General features: G+C 40.0%; 1 protein-coding gene across 6 annotated transcripts in view; it reads right to left on the bottom strand.

Moving 5' to 3' along the window:
• The window catches only part of LOC147578931 (uncharacterized), a 55,375-nt gene that overhangs the window by 15,626 nt on the left and 14,910 nt on the right, over positions 1-24,839 (bottom strand). For 2 of the 6 annotated variants that reach the window (XR_015253358.1, XR_015253360.1), the window contains one exon: positions 19,384-19,542. The gene's annotated coding sequence lies outside the window, so the exon portion shown is untranslated. Of the gene's footprint in view, positions 1-19,383; positions 19,546-20,740; positions 20,788-24,839 lie in introns of those variants that run through there. The other 4 variants (XR_015253355.1, XR_015253356.1, XR_015253357.1 and 1 more) reach the window with 4 other exon arrangements.

The following is a 24,839-nucleotide window of genomic DNA, read 5'->3' as shown; positions in this document are numbered from 1 at the left end:
ATTCCAGTCCTGGTAATAGTCATGTACAAGAATCTGTGTGCTGGGGAGGCAAGAGTGGGGGCAGCAAGGCAGGGATGGAGGCATAACAGCATACAGTCATAAAACCCAAAGGTACAGCTCAATGAATTACCATTAAGTGCATGCCTGTGAAACTGCAAATCAAAAGATGAGAATATTACCCACACTCCAGACACCTCCTTCATACCTTTTCCAATTGTAAACCTTTCACCCCTTACCTAAGGGTAATCACTGACTTTGACCATAATCATCTCCAGCCTTTTCTTTATAATTTTGCTATCCCAGTGTACATCCCTAAACAGAGTGATTTACTTTTGCTTATTTTTGAACTTTATATAAATAGGAATTCTTTTGGGTCTTGCTTCTTTCCTTTAATGTTGTGTGTGTGTGTGATTTATCCTTGGTGTTGCATGTATCTGTGGGGTGTTCATTTTCATCACCATGTAGTATTCCAGTCCAAGACTACAACAACTTATCCTTTCCACAGTTGATGGACATTTAGATTCTTTCCAGATTGGAAGTATTACAAATAATGCTCCTATGAACATACTTGTACTGGTCTCCTGATACTTTGGGGCTCACTTTTGTAGGCTATATACCTGTGAGTGGAAATGCCGAACCATAGCATATGAATATTTTCAACAGTGTACATAACAGCAAATGGTTTTCCAAAGTGGATCTATCAACTTATACTCTTTATAGCAGTGTTTGCAAGTTCTTGTTGTTCACATTCCCTCTCCTTCATCTGTTTTCCAGAGTTTCCAGTTTTGGTCATTGAGGTACCCGGACTTCATTTCAGATGATGCAGAAAGCAAAGTCCTGGGTGGCAGCTCTTGGACCAAATCCCTGAGCTCCTGATAGCTCCTTTAGTGCTCACAGGGCTGTGAGCTCTGTAACTCTGCTTCCTGACTAGCATCAGCCCCTTCCTGAAGACTGAGAGTGCAGGGAGCAGTCTGGAGAGCTCGGGCTGACCCACTTGTACAGGGAGTGAGGGCAGCAGAAAGTAGAATTGGTAGACTCAGGAAACTGGGCCAGCATTTAGGACCTATGTACCCTCTCTCTGCATGGCCGTTGATTAGCTCTATTTTGGGGCATACCTGTTAGCCTCTCCATGCACCCATTTCTTCCTCTGGGGAAAAAAACCCCGGTAACACTTGGCTCAGATAAGGACACTCCTGGGCATCACAAAATGATAGAGAAGAAGGCCACTAGAAAAGATTACGGTTTTCATTACTTCTTGATTTTGCTGATTAGAGTAATATACAAAACCACCTCTTCTCCTTTTTTCCTCCTATGTCTAAAAATTGTATGATGGGTGTTTTACTTTGTAGTTCTCCCAAGAGTCCAGCCAGAGACTCTAGGGCTTCAAGCATAGCAAGAAAGCCATTTTGGTGAAGAGAAGATAATGTAGATTCCTACCCTGAGCAAGTGTTGATACCCAAAGAAAAGTGGTTCACATCACCAATTCCACCTAACAGTTTGCATTCCCTAGTTTCAGCTGGTGGGTCATCCCTGCAGTGTCACCCCTGCAGTGCCACACTCCTATGTGATGATGACCCCACAGGAGTTCTCTAGCAGATGCCACCTCTATCTTGGTTAAGTGATAGGGGGAGGAAGCAAAGCACACTCAATACTAAGCTGGGCACTGTGCCTCTTTGAAACAAGCTTTATTATCCTTATTTTCCAATGGGGGAAAGTGAGTCTCAGAGCAACAAAGTTTTCCCAAGATAACTTAGCCAGTAAGTAGGCTGCAGAGTCTGCTGGCAAACCTAAGTCTGGTCTGGCTCCAGAAGCCATAGGCCTTCCTCTCTAGCTGTGTGTTGGAACTACACTTTCTTGATTCTGTCCTGCCAGACCAGGAGTCTCTACAAAGGAAAGTTCACAAAGTCCTCAGTCAATGGTGAATTGGAGAATCTTCCCATGAGAGCCCTATGCATCTATCCAATGCAGGGAAGGGGAGGGGCTGGCACAGTTTCTAGTTCTGGTTCTTTCTGAGGCTAGACTACATTTCTTGCCCTTAGAAACCATGAGATGCACCAACCTCCTTCCCATACATTGACCTTTTTTGATGAAACTGGGAGAATAAGTTTTTGTTTCTGGCAATCACATGCATCCTGATTAAGACAGAAATAAATCAATTTCTCTTACTTTTCCAAAACTTTCCGGTAAGCCTCGGCAGTATTTACAAAGTCTCAGACACCAAAAATGTCACCATAGCTGGTCAATTTGAGAAGCCAAAACAAGTTCTCCTACCCTTGTCTTCCTCTAGTAACAAGCTCTCTGTGCACACACCACACCTTCTCCCAGCTGCTTCCTGGATTTACAGGAGGCACAGCTTAGTGGGAGAAGCTTGGGTTTTAGTGTTAGAGCAGAGTTTGAATCATGGCTCTCTACACTTGAGCAAGCAGCTTCACATACCCAAACCTCAGCATTTCCTCCACTACCAAATGGAAATAATATCTTAATTTGTTAGGGCTGTTGTAATAAATACCACAGACTGTGCAGCTTTCACAACAGAAATTTATTTTCTCATAGTTCTGGAGGCTAGAAGTCCAAGAGCAAGGTGTTGGCAGGGTTGATTTCTCCTGAGGCCTCTCTCCTTGGCTTGTAGAGATGGTCATCTTCTCCCTGTGTCTCCACACGGTTATCTGTCTGTATTGTCCGTGTCCTAATCTTGTCTTCTTACAAGGACACCAGTTGTATTGGATTAGGGCCCACTCTAATGACCTCATTTTTACTTCATTACCTCTTGAAAGGCCCTATTTCCAAATATAGTCACATCCTGAGGTGTTGGGGTTAAAAATTGAGAGCGCACACAATTCAACCCATAACACCGTTGCAGGCTATTTTTTTAAGGATCTTAGAAGATGAACCAGCACAGAAAAGGTATGAAGGGTGAAGCCTTCAAGGCTCAGTCCAGCCTTGCTCACCCACCTTGGGAGACCAGCAACCACCTGGTGGAACAGCTCAAACTGGAGACCAGTGTGGATAGGTTCAAGGTCTCAGCTGCTGCAGAGCCACAACAGTACTGCATGCAGATTGCCGTGAAGGGTGCCCTGTTGGTCAGAACTCCATCCAGAAGCAACACCTTCTAGGAGCTTAGGTCTTGGGCTTTGTTTTGAGGTCAGTGAAGAAGTTCACTAAGAAATACTCTAGCACAAAGTGATGAATGACTGCCTCCATGACTCAAGAAAACACTTTTCTCTTGCCAAATGACTTTAAGATATTTCAGACGTTTCCCATGGTCTGGTATGATAGCCAAAATTCTACAGAAATTGGTGAGTCATTCAAAGATGGAAACTGGGCAAAGGAGTAAACTTTAAAAAAAAATTTTTTTTTAACATTTATTTATTTTTGAGAGACAGAGACAAAGCATGAGCAGGGGAGGAGTAGAGAGAGAGGGAGATACAGAATCCAAAGCAGGTTCTGAGGTGTCAGCACAGAGCCTGATGTGGGGCTCAAACCCACAAACTGTGAGATTATGACCTGAAGCTGAAGTTGGATGCTTAACCGACTGAGCCACCCAGGGGTCCCAGGAGTAAACTTTTTTTTTTTTTTAATTTTTTTTTCAACGTTTTTTTATTTATTTTTGGGACAGAGAGAGACAGAGCATGAACGAGGGAGGGGCAGAGAGAGAGGGAGACACAGAATTGGAAACAGGCTCCAGGCTCTGAGCCATCAGCCCAGAGCCTGACGCGGGGCTCGAACTCACGGACCGTGAGATCATGACCTGGCTGAAGTCGGACGCCCAACCGACTGCGCCACCCAGGCGCCCCCCAGGAGTAAACTTTTAAATAAAAATGGCCTGGTTCTTTTAGTGAAGTGCTTTAAATCTTTTTTTTTTTTAATTGTTTATTTATTTTTGAGAGAGAGAGAGAGACAGAGAGTGAGTGGGGGAGGAGCAGAGAGAGAGAAAGAGAGAGAGAGAGAGAGAGAGAGAGAGAGAGAATCTGAAGCAGGCTCCAGGCTCTGAGCTATTAGCACAGAGCCTGATGCAGGGCTCAAACTCTCAAACTGTGAGATCATGACCTGAGCCGAAGTCAGATGATTAACCAACTGAGCCACCCAGGCGCCCCCAGTGAAGTGCTTTATACTCAACAAATAAAAGCCTTATCATCAAACATATGAAAATATATTTCTTTCATAAGTCAATTAGTGGTGTTTCTACACCTGGAATATATGTATGTTTTATTTACTGGACGTTTACATTTTAGGAAGGAAAACATTTTTATTTTTTTTTAATTGAATATTTGCAATTTGCTGTTCCTAAGATTTTTATACTATAACAAAATTTGTTCTTTTCTCATGGATTTATAAGTGGAGACTAGTATAAAATTGGAGGAAGAATATGCTTTACTAATCAAATTATATCTTGGTTTTTCTAAATGAGATTATTTTATTTTTAAACACTAAACATGGGAGCTGTTTCTTAGCAAACTTGTTTGGGAAGATTAATGCTGTGATGTGTATTAGATTACCTCATACAGTATATGAAACAGATGTGATCTTTGTCTTAAGTTCCTCTCTTTTATAGCTGTGGTTGTACTTTAAAAAAAAATAATAATCATTTCATGTCTTTAAAAAATGCTTAGGGGTGCCTGGGTGGCTCAGTTGGTTTTGGCTCAGGTCTTGATCTCATGGTTTCGTGAGTTCGAGCCCTGCATTGGGCTCTGAGCTGATGATGCAGAACCTGATTGGAATTCTCTCTCTCTCTCTCTCTCTCTGCCATCTCTGCCTCTTTCAAAATAAACTTAAAAAAATAATAAATAATAAAACATACTTAAAATACGACCTACAGAACATTGCAAATGGCTAAAAACAGAATAATGTGAAAATATTACAATCTAAAAGAATTCTTTTTTTATATAACTTTTTAAATGTTTATTTATATTTGAGAGAGAGAGACAGTGCGTGAGTGGGGGAGGGGAAGAGAGAGAAGGTGTCACAATCTGAAGCAGGCTCCAAGCTCTGAGCTGTCAGCACAGAGCCTGACGTGGGGCTTGAACTCACAAGCCCTGTGAGCCGTGAGATCATGACCTGAGCCAAAGGCAAATGCTTAACCAACTGAGCTACCCAGGTGTCCCAACCTAAAAGAATTCTTTTTTTTTATTTTATTTTTTTATTTTTTTTTTTAAATTTTTTTTTTCAACGTTTATTTATTTTTGGGACAGAGAGAGACAGAGCATGAACGGGGGAGGGGCAGAGAGAGAGGGAGACACAGAATCGGAAACAGGCTCCAGGCTCTGAGCCATCAGCCCAGAGCCCGACGCGGGGCTCGAACTCACGGACCGCGAGATCGTGACCTGGCTGAAGTCGGACGCTTAACCGACTGCGCCACCCAGGCGCCCCTAAAAGAATTCTTAATGTCACAATATTTTACTTTGATGATGTGTCTTTGATTTAATTGGGGTCATTCTGAAAAGGATACTTTGTGTTTGTAACCATTTTTTTTAAATGTTTATTTTTGAGAGAGAGACAGAGACAGAGCACGATCAGGGGAGGGGCAGAAGGAGGGAGACACAGAATCCTGAAGCAGGCTCCAGGCTCTGAGCTGTCCGCACAGAGCCTGACATGGGGCTCAAACTTACGAACCATGAGATCACGACCTGAGCTGAAGTCGGAGGCTTATCTGACTGGGCCACCCAGAGGTCCCTGTAACAATTTTTGAAGAGCTTGGAAGTAAAATTTCTGCTTAATTTGTTTTTTTTTAAAGTGGTAAGTCTTACTTTAACTTGAACCTCAAATTTTCAGAGATAATCCTTATTACAAGATTCTCTCCTGTTGTTCACATAAACTGTTGGATTATCGTGGACATTCTGATATTTTGGTAGCCAATCTCCAGATCTGAGACCTCCCACCTCAGATGGAATTTGTGGTCTTTGCACTTGAGACCTGGGCTCCAGGAGGCGTAGACAGTGGCGGAGGCAACTTGCTGGTCCCTAACAGAAGAACGTTATTCCTTCGAAGCTTGGGAATCCTGCTCAACGGTGACGGCATTGTCCTTGCTGCCCCACAGAGCAGCAATTCAGGCCCCACACTTAGCCCTGCCAAGCTCCCGGAGAGCGCTGGATCCTACCCGAGTGGTCATCGGCCTCCAGTGCCAGCCGTGTGAAAAGAGGCCACTTTACATTTGATACAAAGCGTCAGCCGGTCTCATTCATGGTGCCTGGAACATGGAAGCTCCGGACGTAGGGCTGGAAAGTGGCACTTCAGCACAAATGCCCTTTCCTGCCTCCCCACCCGCAAGGCTTTCACAGGCCAAGAGGAACACGCAGTGGCTTGTCTTTTCCACTCCTCATCTCCCCAGATGTCAAGAGATGTTGTTCTGGGGAACAGCTTGAGAAAAGCCCTATTCTCCTCGCTCTTCCTCACCTGCCAAGAAGCCCTGGCCTGCAGGTGCCTGGTGGGACTGAGGAGCTGCCAGGAGGCATCAGGCCATTCATGCTGGTTGAGAAGTGGCCTCCTCTCTGCCAAGTTCCAACCTTGGCAGCCCTGTCTGCAGGGCCTGTTCTCATGAGCAGCACCTGTCTGCCTAGGCCTCAAACTCCAGCCCCTGCTTGCTGCTTCACACAAACGCAGGTGACCCCATAACCAAGGCCTCCCTCAGAGCCGTGGTTCCTCCTCTGATGAAGCCCTGTTTGTTTGAATCACTGGGTCTCACCAAGGTCTCAAGTCCCAGCAGGAAATAAGAGAGGCTGGGAGATGGATAACATTGCCCAAAGTGCTCTTTTCCAGATGGAGCAATTCAGATTGAGGCAGGAGAAGGACCTTGGAGAGTATCATCAAGTCCAAGCATTCTCAACCCTGGCTGCAGTTAGAATCGCCTGGGGATCTTTAAAAAAATGAGATCCTGACTTAGATGGTTTGCGGTGGGGGTAGGGAGAGGTCCCCTCAGTGGAGCCCTGAGAATATTGAGAATCCTGATCTGGCTCAACCCACTTGTTATACACATAAGAAAAACTGAGGCCCTGACAGTGGGATTTTTTGAGATTGTTAATCTTGTCTAATCCACCAGTTTTATGATGGGGAAACTGAGGCCCACGAAAGGTTGAACAGAACCACCAAGGCTCCACAGCAAGTAACTGGTATTTTAGTACCATGGGTGGCTTAACTTTTAATTGTGTCAGAATGGTTCTACTTCTATCATGTCTAGTTTTATTATCACAAACTCTGCTTTAAACCTATTTTTGTTTCCTACTGCTCAAGAAATAAAGTCTGCTTTCCATAGCATGTAATTCAAGGCCCCATCACAACTTGGCCCTGCTCACCTCTCTAAAAGTACTACCTTCATACCCAACCAAGAGGGGCCTGTGTCCTGGTCCCCTCACTTTAGAGGGCTCCACTCCAGCTTTTTTTCTGACTGTGTCACACATCATGGAACAGAGTCCATGGAGTCAAGGAGACATGATCACCTGGGTTCTCTGGACCTCAGATAGCCCAAGTTCTTTAGGTCTTTCTGGGGAAAAAAAAAAAAAGTGTTGCTGGTCTCAGAGATGGCCCCACAGCAGCTGCCCATTAAGGCTTGGAAATGCAGGTTGAGCATCCACACATGTACATTCAAGTCTCCTCCTTGTACAGGCTGGAGTCCAGAGTGGGAAGAGCAGAGGAATAGGTTCTAGGCCAGAACCTGGCTCCTCTGTGCTCTGGGGAATCTAAGAATTTGAATTTCAAATATTGCCTTCTAGATTGTCACAAAGGTACATATGTCAAGGTAGAAGGATAGAACATATTAAATGGTTTGATTTATAAATTTTAAATATTTACATGGTATGTAGGCCTCCATTTGTACCCTTGTGTTGTCCCTGTACATGTTGGGGAACAGAGTTGATCCTGAAGGTGTAGTGGTCAACTTTGCTGTTAGAAGGTAAGTGCCCCAGACCTTCAGTAGGTATAAGATCTGCACTGGCAATTCTTGGAGGGATCACAGGCTGTGGAAGTGATCTGGAATGTGGTGTCCCCTGGCCTTGTTTGGTGAGCACTTCCTCCCTTTCTTCCTGTAGTACAGTTCTCACAAAGTCCTGTCTTTAAATTCCTAGGTAGTGGTGTTTTTCTCACAATAGAATTTCCATGGAGCATGTGAATAGTAGGAAGAGGGCTACTAGGTTATAAGATATCTCAGATATTTAATTTGCTTAAGCATTTCCAGACTGTTCTTAGAATGGCTGAACCTGCTACTATCAGCCAGCTGTACATGAGGGTTCTACTGTCTCTGTGTCTCTGCCAACTTGGCATTATTCAGCTTTCTAGGTTTTGCCAGATCATTGGTAGAAAAGTAATATCTCACTGTTGCTCTAATCTACAAATTAAAAACATTTTTGTCTTGTTCTGTTTGGGCTGCCATAACAGAGTACCATAGACTGGGTGCTTATAAACAACAGGAATTTCTCACAATTTTGGAGATTGCAAGTCTGAGATCAGGGTGCCAGCATGGTGGGGTTCTGGTGAGGCCCCCCTTCTAGATTGCAAGTGGCCATTTTCTCATTGTGTCCTCACATGGCAGAGATAGCAAAAAAGCTCTCTAGGGTCCATTTTATAAGGGCACTAATCCAATTCATGAAGGCTTTACCCTCATGATCGAATTACCTCCCAAAGGCCCCGCCTCTTTGAATATCATCACATTGGAAATTAGGATTTTAACATAGGAATTTTGAAGGGACATATTTCAGTCCATAACAATTACTAATGATTTTGAGCAGCTCATCATGTGCCTATTAGCTTCAATCAGCTCCAAATTCTCCCACTGACCTATCAGCCAGCCACCTTTCTCTATCATTCTCTGCAAAAATAGTTTGAGAGGTCAGGAATCAGTCTGCTGATGTCTAGATTCACTGAGACACTAAATAATAGATATGCCCATGATGCTATAGCATTTGCCATTCCTGTTTATTTTCAACTCTCGGGGACTTCATCTACTTTCCTGCTCTCCTGGCTCCCTGGTCTCCAGCTTCACTGGCCATGAACATGCAAAGCCATTCCCATATAAGGGACTTTCGCTCCCACTGTTTCCTCTGCCTGGATCACTGCCATTCTCAAGGCTTGTTCCCCTCCCTCCTGTGAGTTTCTGTTCAAATGTCAGCTCATCGATGACATCTTCTCTGTTCTTTGTATCTAAAGTAGCTCTTTGAATACTTTACTCCCCCGAAGTTGGTTTTTTTTTTTTTTTAAAGTTCATTTATTTTAAGTAATCTCTACACCCAACGTGGGACTTGAATTCAAGACTCTGAGATCAAGAGTCCTGTGCTCTTCCAACTGGACCAGCCAGGCACGCCCCTCACTCCGCCCCCCGCCACTTAAGTTTTCTTCTTAGCACCTTCCACCACCTGGCATTCCGATTGCCTGTTATGGTACATATTTACTGGTCTGTTTATATAGTATCTGTTTCCTAGGTGCCTCAGTAGTAAAGACCATGTCACTGCTATATCCCAGGTGCCTGGAAGGTGGCCTGGCACATAGTAGGCACTAGGTGATCACTTACTGAATTGAATAAATTCTTACTACTTCCTTCTACACTATATGTCCTCCCGATACGATATTTAAGTGGAAACATTTGTACATTTATCAGTTTTCTCAGGGTAGTTTTTAGATCATATTTAATGGGTTAATGTAGGAAGAGCCATTATAGAATGACAAAATCCACAAATAGGTGAATAAACCATGAACAGAGTGGATTTCCTATAGAGATTCAATTAGCTCCCAGGGTCTCTGGTGCCTTCCCCAAACTGACCAAATCAATATATTTCCAGGTCTGGCTTTGAAAAACAAAAAACAAAAAACAAAAGTTTCTCCTAAATGTGAAATTATTTCCTAGTGTTCATGTGGTACAAATAACTTTGGTTGTCTTGTATTTGTTTCTACAGTCCTTAGTCTGAATGTTAATTTCTTATTTACCAGAAATACATCTTTCCATAAAAAATGATTGGATTTCAGGCTTAAAATTTTAGCCCAACACAATGACAGATTAGAAAAACACTGTGTCACAGTTGCACAAACCCTTTCCAAAAAACTTAACTCCACTTGCTTTCTCTGAAACTTGGGAGGGAGGAAAAATGGTTAGGAAACACTGGGGCTAGAATTCAGTCACAGCCATGTCTTTCTTAAAAAAAAAAAAAAAAAAAAAAGTCAGTTGGAGTGCCAGTTGTATAGGGCTGTCCATTGTTCAAAAAAAAAAAAAAAAAGTTTTAACCCCAGGGTGGAAAAACTAACATTGTCACTAGGATATGAAGAAACCATGGTGAAGAACTAGCGACAGCGAGGCCCCACAGAATGGCCAGTGGCATCTGCTCCTAGCGCCTTTATCAGCAGCCTTGTATGTTCTATTCAAGACTCTCAGAACGATTGTTGGCATGATGTAGACAAATTGACGCAAATTAGTTTAGCACGGGCTATGCAAAGTTTAAGCTTGTTGGGAGACACACGTGGACTACATAGCAACAGCTCCCAACCCTATGCAAAAAGGTGTAGGATGCAAAGTACTAACTACCCAGACTCTCCACTTCTAGATTGAAGCAAATTTTCAAATCACGGTGGAGACTGGGGGAGGGTTTTGGGAAGGGGGGGAGGAAGTTGGCAGCAGAGGCTGGAACCCCCACACTGACCCTGAAGGCCAGTGATGGTTGAGGAAAACAACTGCTAAAAGTGCCGCTTGCAATAAAACCGACTGCCTGTTACATCATGGCCACAAATCCTCAAAGGATGGGCCCCTAAAGATTAAGGGGATTCCGCCACTTTGCTCTTTACTCTTGGTTCAAATATCTCAAGACAATTCCTTCTGGGCTGGTGTCATGCAGACCACCTAGAGGGGCCTTCTAATTGTATTTACAATAATTTAATTACAGCAGGGAGAGCTTCAGAAGACAGGGTTTACCAAGATCTGTACCATAGGTGTCCCCGGCAGAGTTTTAATCTGTTAAATCAACAGAGAAATGGTAAAAATAAAGCCACTCCAGAGTTTGGAAACCACTTCATGGACTCCCACCTCCCCTGCCTTTTTTTTAGGGAAGGTTGGGAGGGTGAAGGAGACATTTTCCTGAAGTCCACAGTTTTCCCACTTTTGTTCACATTATTTTATACTCCATGCACACCTTATATTCATCTGAACACACACACACACACAGAAATTTAGATGTTATAAATACATGACAGCCGTGTGTGGTACATGCAAGCGTGTATGCATGTGTGTGTGCGTGTGTACATGTGTTTAATTAAATATATCTCTGGATAGTTATTCAAGAACTTGGCAGCAGTGGGGCTTCTAGGGAGGACACCTGGGGGGGGGGGAATAGGGGGTTGGAGTAACAGGTATACTTACTTTTAACAGCATTCCTATTCTTTTTTTTTTTTAATGTTTATTTATTTTTGAAGGAGAGACAGAGTGTGATTGGGGGAGGGGCAGAGAGAGAGAGGGAGACACAGAATCCGAAGCAGGCTCCAGGCTCTGAGCTGTCAGCACAGAGCCCGGTGTGGGACTCAAACCCACAAACCTCGAGATCATGACCTAACCCGATGTCAGACACTTAACGGACTAAACCACCCAGGCGCCCCACCTCATTCCTATTCTGATGTACTACTGCTTTTTTTCCCCAAAACATTTTTATACCAAACATTTAAAATAGTTTTCCAATGAATCTAGAAGGACATTTTCCCTGCAAATACACAGAAGTGAGCAATCTCAATACAATTTTGATTATTTGGTTAACTACCTACCTAGCCTTGTAGGTATCTTTCTCTTTGGGGCCTCAGCTCTCCTATTTATACAATGGAAGAAAATGGACCAGCTACTCCCGAAGGCCTCTTTCTCTCTTGTGAGATTTATTAACCAGAATCTAAAAACAGTGTGTGCTGCTACTGCCATCTAGCAATTCAACTGGGACCATGTGGGTCCAGCTTTTCTTCAGCATTTAAAAAGAGGTCTGTGGGCTATTATTCAAAACACAAAGACTTCATTGGATATGCAGACATCTTGCAGCCCCTAAGTGCTTTCTGGAGCATGAGAGAGTATAAATACATAAACAAATCCTTACACATTTAAGAAATAGTTCTCCACCAAAAAAAAACTATTAGAACTAATAAATGAATTCAGTAAAATTGTAAGTACATAAAAATCTGTTGTGTTTCTGTACACTAATAACAAACTATCAGAAAAGTAAATTAGAAAACAATCTCATTTATTTGTGAATCAAAAAGAATAAAATACCTAGGAATATATTTAACCAAGGAGGTGAAAGACCTGTACACTAAAAACTATAAGACACTGTGAAAGAAACTGAAAAAGATGTAAATAAATGAAAAGCTATTCCATGCTCATGAACTGGAAAAACTAATATTGTTAAAAATGTCCTTGGGGCGCCTGGGTGGCGCAGTCGGTTAAGCGTCCGACTTCAGCCAGGTCACGATCTCGTGGTCCGTGAGTTCGAGCCCCGCGTCAGGCTCTGGGCTGATGGCTCAGAGCCTGGAGCCTGTTTCCGATTCTGTGTCTCCCTCTCTCTCTGCCCCTCCCCCGTTCATGCTCTGTCTCTCTCTGTCCCAAAAATAAATAAACGTTGAAAAAAAAAATTAAAAAAAAAAAATGTCCATACTACACAAAGCAATCTACAGATTCAGTGCAATCCTTATCAAAACTCCAATGGTGTTTTTCACAGAAATAGAACAAATAATCCTAAAATTTCTTAAAGAAAATTATTTTTAATGTTTATTTATATTTGAGAGAGAGAAGGGGGGAGAGGGAGAGAGAGAGAGAGAGAGAGAGAGAGAGATAGGATGAGTGAGGGAGGGGCTGAGAGAGAGGGAGACACAGAATCTGAAGTAGGCTCCAGGCTCTGAGCTGTCAGCACAAAGCCCAATGCAGGGGTCGAACCCACAAATCGCAAGATCATGACCTGAGCCGAAGTCAGGCACTTGAGCCACCTAGGTGCCCCAACAATCTTAAAATTTGTATGGAACCACAAAAGACCCAAATAGCCAAAACAATCTTGAGAAAAAAGAACAAAACTGGAGGACTCACACTCCTTGTTTTTAAACTATACTACAAAGCTATAGTAAAGAAAACAGTATGGTATTGGCATAAAAGCAGCCACATAGATCAGTGGAACAGAATAGAGTCCAGAAATAAATCCATGCATATATAGTCAGTTAATTTACTACAAAAGAGCCAAGAATATACAATGGGGAAAGGATAGTATCTTCAATAGATGGTGTTGGGGAAAATTGGACACATGCAAAAAAATGAAATTGGATCACTATCTCACACCATACACAAAAATTAACTCAAATTGGGTTAAAGACTTGAATATAAGATCTGAAACCATAAAATCCCTAGAAGAAAACACAGGTGGTAAGCTCCTTGACCTAGGTCTTGATGATGACTTTTAAAATTTGACTCCAGGGGAATCTGGTTGGCTTAGTCCGTTAAGTGTCTGACTCTTGATTTCGGCTCAGGTCATTATCTCATGGTTCGTGAGATGAAGCCCCACAGTGGGCTCTGTGCTATTAGCATGCTGCTAACAAACACGGAACCTGTTTGGGATTCTCTCCCCACCCACATCTCTGCCCCTCCCCTGCTCACACTCTCTTTCTCAAAAGAAAAAAAAAAAACTTTTTTTTAAAAAATTAAAAAAATAAAATTTGACTCCGAAAGCAAAGGCAACAAAAGCAAGAATAAACAAGTGGGACTACATAAAACTAAAAAACTACTGTGTAGCCAAGGAAACTATCAACAAAATGAAAAGGCAACCTACTAAATGGGAGAAAATAATTGCTAATCATATGCTCATAAGGGGCTAATATCCAAAATATATAAAGAATTCATACAACTCACAGCAAAAAACCCCAATCTGATTAAAAAATGGACAGAAGATCTGAACAGACATTCATCCAAAGAAGACATAGAGATGGCCAACATGAAAAGATACTCAACATCATTAATCATCAGGGAAATGCAAATCAAAACCACAATAAGATACCACCTCTCATCTGTTAGTATGGCTGTAATCAGGAAGACAAGAAGTAACAAGTGTTGGCAAGGATATGAAGAAAAGAGAACCCTCATGCACTGATGGTGGGAATATAGATTCGTGCACTCACTATGTGAAACAGTATAGAGGTAACTCAAAAATTAAAACCAGAACTACCATATGATTCAGCTTCTGGCTATTCAAAGAAAATGAAAACACTAATTTGAAAAGATACATGCACCCCTACATTCACTGCAGCATTATTTACAATAACCAAGATATGTGTTACAACAACCCAACTCCACAGATGGATGAATGGATAAGGAAATTGTGATATGTATACAAAGGAATATTATTCGGCCATAAAAAGGAACGAAGTCTTGCCATTTGTGACAACACGGATAGACCTCGAGGGCATTATGCTAAGTGAAGTAAGTCAGAGAAAGAACAAATACTGTATGATTTCTCTTACATGTAGAATCTAAAAAACAAAACAAAACACCAAGCTCATAGATACAGATTGGTGGTTACCAGAGGTGGAAGGTAGGAGATGGGAGAAATGGGTGAACTGTTGTTTTTTAGGTCTAAATAAACTGAATAAAACTTTTTAAAAATAATTCTGAGCCTGTCAATATTTGGCAACAATAAAACCCCATTGCAATTCAGGGGCCTCAAGGGCCTTTGGGGATGTTCCCCGCTGTTCAATGTAACAGATATTTGTTGAGTACCTGCTATGTGTGTAGACCACTGTGAAAATGTGGTGGGAAAAGGCAGGAATTTGGTTTTATGCAGTTTAGACACCATAGCCCTAATAGGATGAAGATCTTTCGGAATTATATTCCTGGTTAGCCTATGCATCTCCAACAGGTAGCATTGAACTGACACATACCAGGAACTTCATAAATTCTTGCTTTCAGTGAATGAACAAAGAAAATGAATGAATGGCCTGGATTTGAATTCGTGGTTCCCAGCTTAAGAGGGTATTTTCTTTTCTGAACCTCTTTTTCCTAATTCGTAATTTGTAAAATAGAAATGATAATCCTTACCCCTGACTATGAGGATCTATTGATATAACAAAGGGTGATGCCTCTGTCAACTGGAAAACACTAAAAAAAAAAAAAAAAAAAAAAAAAAAAAAGGAGGTGGGCTATGGAAATCTCTCTATATTTTAAGGCTCACTAATAATTTACTTTGCATAACTAAGAAATATATTTACTCCCCAAAGTGATATTTCTTTTTTTTTTAAATTTTTTTTTAACGTTTATTTATTTTTGAGACAGAGAGAGACAGAGCATGAACAGGGGAGGGGCAGAGAGAGAGGGAGACACAGAATCTGAAACAGGCTCCAGGCTCTGAGCTGTCAGCACAGAGCCCGACGTGGGGCTCAAACTCACGGACTGTGAGATCATGACCTGAGCCGAAGTCGGAGGCTCAACCGACCAAGCCACCCAGGTGCACCCCCAAAGTGATATTTCTATTTGAGAACTAAAAATTTTTTTCTGCTGTGTATTCTAAATTTTACTGATTAGCTTAAAGGATATTGTGGAAACATCCCAAACTCAAAGTGGAATACAGTTCTTCCCACCTCTTCTCCCAATCTCACTATTTCCTAGCAAATGAATAGGTTGTGCTCTTTATTTTTACTTCATTTCCAGATTTCCATATATACAAATTGAAGGAGATGAATTAGGTAAGTTCTAAAGTCTCTTCCTTTTAAAACAGATTGTAACAGACACAGTTGTCCCCCAAGAACACCACAGCAGGCCCAATGTTGTGGGAAAACTGTGATATGCTGCCACCTGTTGGTGATGCATTAAATTTCTTTTAATTTTTTGCCAAAGATGAAGTTTAGTATTTAAATATTATTAACTACAACCTAATGAATTCACACACATATCTACAGTATAAACTCATTACAGTGCCAAGGGAAAGAGATATCACTCCCCAAGTAATAATACTAATAGTCCACTCTTAAAAACCATCCAGTACCAAATGCTACATGTATTTGCCCACTTAAATCCTCATAGCCACCTTTATGCAGAGATTCTTTGATTATCCCCGCTTTACAGATGAGGAAAGAAACAGTCAATGGCCAATAACTTGCCCCAGGTTACAAGGGTGGTAAGTAGCAGAGACAGAGCTCAAGCCCCGTCCTTTCTGAGCCCAGGGCCCAATATTAACATATGCCCCTAGCAGGTGTATTTTATAGTATTGACTTCCTTGCTTCTGATTAGAAGAGTACTTAACATCTTTGTAGACATTTTATAAATTACAAAGAAAATGAAAATAACTTGAAATCCTATGAGTAAAATGAGATCAATGTTAACATTTTGTGTATATCTATCCAGTAATTTTTAAAGGTTATTTATTTATTTTAAAGTAATCTCTACACCCAGTGTGCAGCTAGAACTCATGACTCCAAGATTAAGAGTCACATGCTCTCCTGACTGAACCAGCCAGGTGCATCTATCTAGTAGTTTTAATGCTTCTCTTGCGTATATAGTTGTACTTTAATATATAATTTTTGTCAAAAGATCTCCTTTTACTTTTAAAAATTCATTCCTTTATCCAATTAAATTTAGCAACTGCTTACTTTGTGCCAGGGAGAGATACAATGGAGGAGATTTAAAACAAAAACAAAAATATGATCACCACACTTGTAAAGCTGACAGTCTTGAAGAAGGGGACAAATAATCACAACAAAATAAATACTCCAAAGTAGTCTGTTCTGAAATTATTCCAGGACAACAGGTGACAAGGAAAGCTAGTCTACACTGGGAGACTACAGAAAGCTTTCTTGAGGAGGTGATGTTTTGAAAGATCTGGACAGGGGCACCTGGGTGGCTCAGTCAGTTAAGTGTCTGACTTTATTTCAGGTCAGATCATGATCTCACAGTTTCGGGGGTTCGAGCCCTGCATTGGGCTCTGCTCTGTGTGGAGCATGATTGGGATTCTCTTTCCCTACGCTGCTCATGCTCTCTCTCTCAAAATAAATAAATAAACAATATAAAAAAAGATATGTGCAATTCATGTACTTCTTGATACTCGCCTCTTCTCCCCATGTACACACATAGTCCCACAACCAACTTTCCAAGCAATTCTTGGCTTCACAGAGGGGGAAACTTTCCCTGTCCATTCTCTTCTTACTGCTCAAGTAGGCTCAGGGACAGACAATGGATAAGCTCTTCTCTAAGCAGATGGGAATAAGATATTATTCTCTTACTCTAGGCACCCCGATATTTACAAGTGATTTTGGGGGACCTCCTCTCTCTTGGCTTCAGAGAGAGGAAAGCTTCTCCCCACAAACACTGCATTTCCACTTTCACCACTGAAGGAATCTAGGATCTAGCCCCAATTGTTAGTGCCTCGCTTGGGAGAGAGCTAGAGTTTACAGTTTTCAGCTGAGGTCCTAGCGTCACTTCCTAGGTGACAGGAAAAAGCCAACTTAACAATTGCACCACTGACTCTCAATCCTAACCACACATTAAAATCACCTGAGTTTTGGTCCTCAGCCCCAGAGACTGATTTAAGTGGTCCAGGGCCAGTGCCTGGGTCTCTGGGATTTTTGTTTGTTTGTTTGTTTTGTTTTGTTTTAAGCTATCAGTATGCAAAGTAAGCTGACAGCTGTGTCAGTTTAGGTATTTCAATAACATTTAAAACTGTTATTGGTTTCCTTCTCCCACACTCTTAAAACTTCACGTCTTCTTCCTTTCTTGTGTCTTTCTTTCGAACTCTGTTCTTACATTTTACCCATTTTTTCCCATTCGTATTGTGTTGATGTTTCATTTCATCATAATTTCCAGCAGCTCTTTACATAGTAGGTTTATAAATAGAGCGATTAACCCCATTTGTCTATAATATAGACTGCAAATATTTTTCCATTTACTATTTATCCTTGATTATGACTTTTTTACTTGAAGAGGTTTTAGATTTTTATATAGCCATACTTATAAAATTTTAAATGGCATCTGAATTTAGATGTTAGAAAGACCTCCTTAAATCCAAGATGATAAAAAAATTTTTCACTCATGTTTCCCTTTAGTACTTCTGTGAAGGAAGGATCCATTCTTCCCCCAAATGATTACCCAGTTGTCACAACACTATCTAAAAATTGGAGTTTTGCCAATCTGATAGGAAAATGAGATTTTATTATGAGTCAGGGTGATATATTTTCCAATGCCTTTGTATTATTTTCTGTGAACGATCTATTCAATATCTCTTATTCATTTTTCTGTATGATTCTTAATCTTTATCTTTTTTACTTGTAGAAATTATTTATATATTAAGGACAGTAGCCCTTTGTTTTTTTGTGTGTGTTTTTTTAATTAAAAAAATTTTTTTTTGTTTATTTATTTACTTTGAGAGAGAGAGAGAGTGCATACAAGCAGGGTAGGGGCAGAGAAGGACAGAATCCCAAGCAGGCTCCATGCCATCTGCACAGAACTCAACTTGGGGCTGGAACACACAAACTATGAGATCATGACTCTAGCCAAGATCAAGAGTCGGACACTTAACCAGCTGTGCCATCCAGGCACCCCAGGACATTAGCCCTTTGTGATGTAAGCTGCAAATTTTTTTCTCAGTTTGCCATTTGTATTTTTACTTACAGTGTTTTTTGTCATGCAATTTATTATGGGCTTAATTTTTTCCCCCAAACTTCCCCAAATTCTAATGTTAGGTCCTAACCCCCAGTAGCCCCAGAATGTGACTGTTTTTAGAGATAGGACCTTTTAAAAAGAGGTTATTAAGGTAAAATGAGATCATATTGATGGGCCCTAATTCAATATGACTGATGTCTTTATAAAGAGGGATGTCTTTATACAGACACCAGGGAGGAATATCCGAAGACAAAGAGAAGATGGCAATCTACAAACTAAGGAGGAAGATCTCAGAAGAAACCAGCCCTGCTGACATCTGGATCTCATACCTCTAACCTGCAGAATTGTGAGAAAATAAGTTTCTGTTGTTTAAACCACCAACTTGAACTTTGTTATGGCAGCCCTAGCAAATTAATACACCAAAGTTTTTAAAAACCTTGCCAGATGTATGTCTTTTTCTTTAGTGTGTCTAAGTTTTGAGGCATAGTTAGCAAATGTCTCCCACTCCCAACAGAGAAATTCACCCTCACTTTTTCCCTAATATTTGCATCATTTCATTTCCCCCATAACGATTTCATTTTAGAAGTTTTAGGTGTACAGAAAAGTTAAAGATAGCAGAAAGCATTCTTGTATACCCCTCACCCAGTTTACTCTGCTGTTACCATCTTATATTACCATAATATATTTGACAAAACTAAGGAACCAATGTTGATACAGTGCTATTAACTCAACTTCACACTCTGTTTGGATTTCATTAGATTCCTTCTAATGTTTCCTCTTCTGTTCCAGGATCTCATGCAGGATAACACACCACTTACTTGTTGTGCCTCTTTAGGTACTTCCAGATTGTGACAGTTTCTCAGACTTTCCTTGTTTTTGATGACCTTGATTACAGAAGTACTGCTCAGGTATTATATAGAATATCCCTCCATTGGGGCTTGTCTGGTGTTTTTCTCATTGTAGATTGGAGTTTGGAGCTACTGGAAGACCACAGAAGTAGAGTGTCATTCTCATCACATCATATTAAGAGTATAGGATATACTCTTGAGAGAGAGAGAGAGTTATCATTGATGATGTTAACCTTGATTATCTGGCTGAAGTAGAGTTTGCAAGGTTTCTCTGCAGTAAACTTACATTTTTCCTCCCCCTTACATACCCTACTCTTTGGAAGCCAAGCACACACTCAAGTATGAAGAGGAGTTAAGCTCTTGCTAGGAAAATGTCTGATGAATTTTCGGTGGCAAATGCTCTACCTGAACGTTCCACTGCCCATTACCTCTGCTGTGAGCAATATAAAACCTGGTCAACATCTTCAACACTGGCCAGATTTAAAAATGTAAATATAAATCATTCAAATGTGGTATTTATTTGATTTTAATGGAAACTTAAATAAATTATTTTAATTAATTATATTGAATTGCTCTTTGATAGAATTTGTCTACTTTATGAAACCACATACTTAAAATCTAAGATGATGTGGATTATTGTTAGAATGTGCAACTTCAGTGGTACCTGGGTGGGTCAGTTGGTTAAGCATCTGACTTCAGCCCTGATCTCGCAGTTTGTGGGTTCAAGCCCCACAACCCACAGCTTTGTGCTAACAGCTCAGAGCCTAGAGCCTGCTTCAGATTCTGTCTCCCTCTTTCTCTGCCCCTTCCTCAATTGCACTCTCTCTAAAAAATAAACATTAAAAAATTAAAAAAAAGAATGTGCAACTTCATTGGCAAATTAATTCAAGCATTTTTCTATAATCACTATTTCCCTAAATACACTTTTGATAACAATCACATTACATAATTTAAATAAATGATTGCTCTATGTATAGAAAAATAAATGTGGTCCTCTTGAGGCTATGTCTTGGAGTATTTATCAATAACTATTTGAAATTGTCAGTAACTGTTGTCAGGTATTGAGTTCATTAGCCAGTGTTTATTTTTATTCTTGAGCTTTTATTAGTAAACTTTTTATGAGTTAGTAGACTTTTTTGAGTTCTCCCTGATTTGTTTTGTTTTTAGCCAAATGGGTCACACAGCTCTAAAGCCTACTATTTATGGAAACTACATTTTAAAAAAATCCAGGCCAATACATATGTAAATCATGGTTGTCCTACATTGGGATAAGTTGTCAACTCTGCCTTGATGCAATATGTAATGTTGTTGCATCAAGTTTACTTACTGGAAACAAATCATTATCTGCTCTTCAGTGACAGGCAGTAACAGTAGCTTCATCCAGGAAAAAAACGAAAGGAAAACATCTCATTAGTTTTTATACTAATATAGTTTCAGTGATAAAGATACTTCTGAAAAAAATCAATTTCTTACAAGTGGAACTTGACTTCTAATGAGTCTATAAAGTATCTGATTTCTCTTAAAATTGTGAATTTAATTAAAATGACAAATTAAATGTTTGTGATTTTCTATACATTAAATTTTTTTTAATGTTTATTTATTTTTGAGAAAGAGAGACAGAGTGCGAGTAAGGGAGGGCCAGAGAGAGAGGGAGACACAGAATCTGAAGTATACTTTAGGCTCTGAGCTGTCAGCACAGAGCCCGACAGGGGCTCAAACTCACAAACCGAACTGTGAGATCATGACCTGAGCTGAAGTTGGATGCTTAACTAACTGAGCCACGTAGGGGCCTTGATTCTCTATACATTTTAAATTAAAATGCCTAAAATATGAATTGAGACATATCTATTTGTTTGTATTATAAACAGTAAGCAATCTGTTTGAGATGTTAGGTTTTATCACCTGCTGTTGTATTTGTAAACAAAGACAAATGTTGCTCTAAGATGTAATTATAATTGACTGTACATGTGGTACTTGATTTTTTAAAGATATTCTTATTTCCTCTTAAAAACTTTTTAAAAATGTATTTTCATAACTTAAAAAAAAAGTTAAGTAAGCTCCCCCTTTCTTTATCTCTTTCTCTTCCCCTTCTCCCTATTCTTTTTCTTTTCCTTCTATTTATGACAATTCAGTCCGAGGCTATTAGAAGGAACTGGCAAGGTGGACTTCCATAGCAAGGTGAGGACGCAGGGTTGGGGGAAGATGTCCATATGGGTAGGAGTGGTATGGAATTTTACAGCCCATGTGGTCTTGAGAAGATGTTAGTGTAGGAGGGTGGCTGCCCCTGTAGTACAGCAGCTTAAGTGGAAGAAGAGGGCCCCAACATGGAATATGGGGCCATACTGTTGATGAGAGATTGATTACATAGAGTGGGATTAACCAAATAAGTAAATACATTAAAGATAATGGGAACCAGGTGTCTCGTTGTCAGAGCAAGGACAAATAAATATGGAAAGGGAGAAGGCAAAAAATGAACCCTGTGGCATTAATTTCAAATCAGAGGTACTGGTGTAAACTTATGGCTATCAGTATACGGACATATAGAAATATAGATTTTATTAATATATCAGTAAGTGTGTATTTGTAAAAACTAACAGCAATGAGCCTACCTAGTGCCAGATCTTGTTTTCCACATACCATTGATAAAGTTGGAACAATTTGTAGCAGAAAAATTAGAAATTGCTCAAGAGTTATGGGGACATGTCAAAAGGACATGGAAGGGAACTTAAAAGGGGGTCCCACTAGCCAAATCTAGGCCAATTTGAGCATCAAAAGGGTGACAAGTATGGGGCACAATACTTATTTACAATATTTACAATATTCCCGCACATTAAAATATTTATTAATTACAAAGGGAAGAGTAATGTTACCACATTAAACAAGTGATCAAAATGAACATGAGTAGATACCTCCTTAAACAAGTGATCAAAATGAACATTATGAATAACGAGACAGATCAAAATCATGAGCCAAATGATTATGGGAAATGAGAAGAACACAGTCTCACTTCTACCATACTCCTGCTGTTCTGATTATCTCTTGTGAGTTAACAAAGCATCCCAAGCTCAGTGGTGGGAAACAAAACCATATTACATGTTCACAGATTCTATGGGTCAGGATTTGCATGAGGTGCAACATAGATGAATTGTCTCTGTTCTGTGATGTTTGGGGCCTCAGTTGGGGACAATACTATGACTTCTGGGATTGCCTGAAACAGCTGGAGGCTGGAATCATCTGGAGTTTTCTTTATTCAGTTTGGCACCTGGGCTGGGATGATTTGAAATCTGGGCTCAGCTGGGGCTGTCAACCAGAGCATCTCCATGTAGCTCTCCATGTGGTTTGGCTTTCACAGCCTGGTACCTGGGTTCTTGAGCATTCTGAGATTGTAGGGAGTGAGTATTGCAGGGACGTACACAGAAGCTGCAAGATTTCTTTTAACCTAGACTTGGAAGTCACTAGCATCATTTCACTTTATTCTATTAGTTATAAGAAAGTCCTTATGGCCCACCCAAGTTCAAAGGGAGAAAAATTAGACCCCACTTTTTAATGGGAGTGTGGCAAAGTCATATTGCAGAAGATTATGGGAGATGGGAGAAAGACTGGCTCAGTACAATAATTTTGCCTACACTTTGTTTCCTTGTATGTTTTGTAGGCATTGCCTCATTGTCTTCTGGTGTTGGATACTTCTATGAGAAGTCATTGCATGTTTCTGAAGAGAACCTACTTTCTTTCCCTTAAAAGTGACTTGGAAAAAAAAAAGTGACTTGATGTTTTTACCTGGCTGCTGAAATAATTCTTTATTTCTTTCTCTGGAATAATTTACATACCATAAAAATTTCCCATTTCAAGTGTATAATATAATAAATTTTAGTAAATTTACATAGTTCTGCAACCATTTCCACAATCCAGTATTAGAACATTTTCATCATCCCAAAAAGATCCCTTGTGCCCATTTGCAATCAATCCCTATTCACAATCCCCAGTCCCTGGCAACCACAGATTTGCTTCCTATTTTTATAAGATTTTCCTTTTCTCTTATTCAACATAGTGTTGGAGGTCCTAGCCAGATGAATTAGAAAAGAAAAATAATAATAAAAGGCATTCAAATCAGAAAGGAAGAAGTAAAACTATTTCTATTTTCAGATAACATATTATATATAGAAAATTCTAAAAACTTCACCAAAAAGCTATTAGAACTAATAAATATAGTAAAGTTGAAGAATATAATATCAATACACAAAAATCAGTTGTGTTTCTATAACTGAATAATGAACTATCACAAAGAGAAATTAAGAAAACAATCCCATTTACAGTTGAATCACAATGACTAAAATGCCTAGGAAAAGGGGTGCCTGGCTGGCTCAGTTGGGAGAGCATACATACATCTTGATCTCAGGGTCATGAGTTAGAGCCCCACGTTGGGTGTAGAGATTACTAAGAAATTTTTTATTTTATTTTATTTTATTTTATTTATTTATTTATTTATTTATTTATTTATTTATTTATTTAAAAAAAATTTTTTTTCAACGTTTTTTATTTATTTTTGGGACAGAGAGAGACAGAGCATGAACGGGGGAGGGGCAGAGAGAGAGGGAGACACAGAATCGGAAACAGGCTCCAGGCTCCGAGCCATCAGCCCAGAGCCTGACGCGGGGCTCGAACTCACGGACCGAGAGATCGTGACCTGGCTGAAGTAGGACGCTTAACCGACTGCGCCACCCAGGCGCCCCCTTTTTTTTTTTTTTTTTTTAATTTTTAAATAAAATAAAATAAAATACCTAGGAATAAAATTAACCAAAGAGGTGAAAGACCTATACACTGGAAACTATAAGACACTGGTGAAAGAAATTGAAAAAGATGCAAATAAGTGGAAAGATATTCCACACTCATGAATTATAAGAATTAAGATTGTTTCTTGGGGGAAGAATTAATAATATTAAAATGTCCATACCACCCAAAACAATATGCAGATTCAGTGCAGTCCTTATCAAAATTCCCATGGTATTTTTCACAGAAATAGAGAACAAACAATCCTAAAATTTGTATGGAACCACAAACGACCCTGAATAGCCAAAGCAATCTTGAGAAAAAAGAAAAAAAGCTGGAGGTATCACATTTCCTGATTTCAAATTATTTTACAAAGCAATAGTAATGAAAATAATATGGTATTGGCATAAAAACAGACACATGGATCAGTGGAACAGAATAGAGCCCAGAAATAAATTCATGCATGTATGTTCAATTAATTTACAACAAATGAGCCAAAAATATATAATAAGGAAAGGATGGTCTCTCTAATACATGGTGCTGGGAAAACTAGACAGCCACATGCAAAAAAATGAAATTGTATCACTATCTTATACCATACACAAAAATTAACTCAAAATGGATCAAAGACTCGAATATATAAGACCCGAAAGCATAAA

This window comes from Puma concolor, chromosome B4, assembly GCF_028749965.1.
Source record: "Puma concolor isolate L17-30 chromosome B4, mPumCon1.1.hap2, whole genome shotgun sequence".
NCBI classification, from domain to species: Eukaryota; Metazoa; Chordata; class Mammalia; order Carnivora; family Felidae; genus Puma; species Puma concolor.
This window is presented reverse-complemented; position numbering and strand designations above follow the sequence as displayed.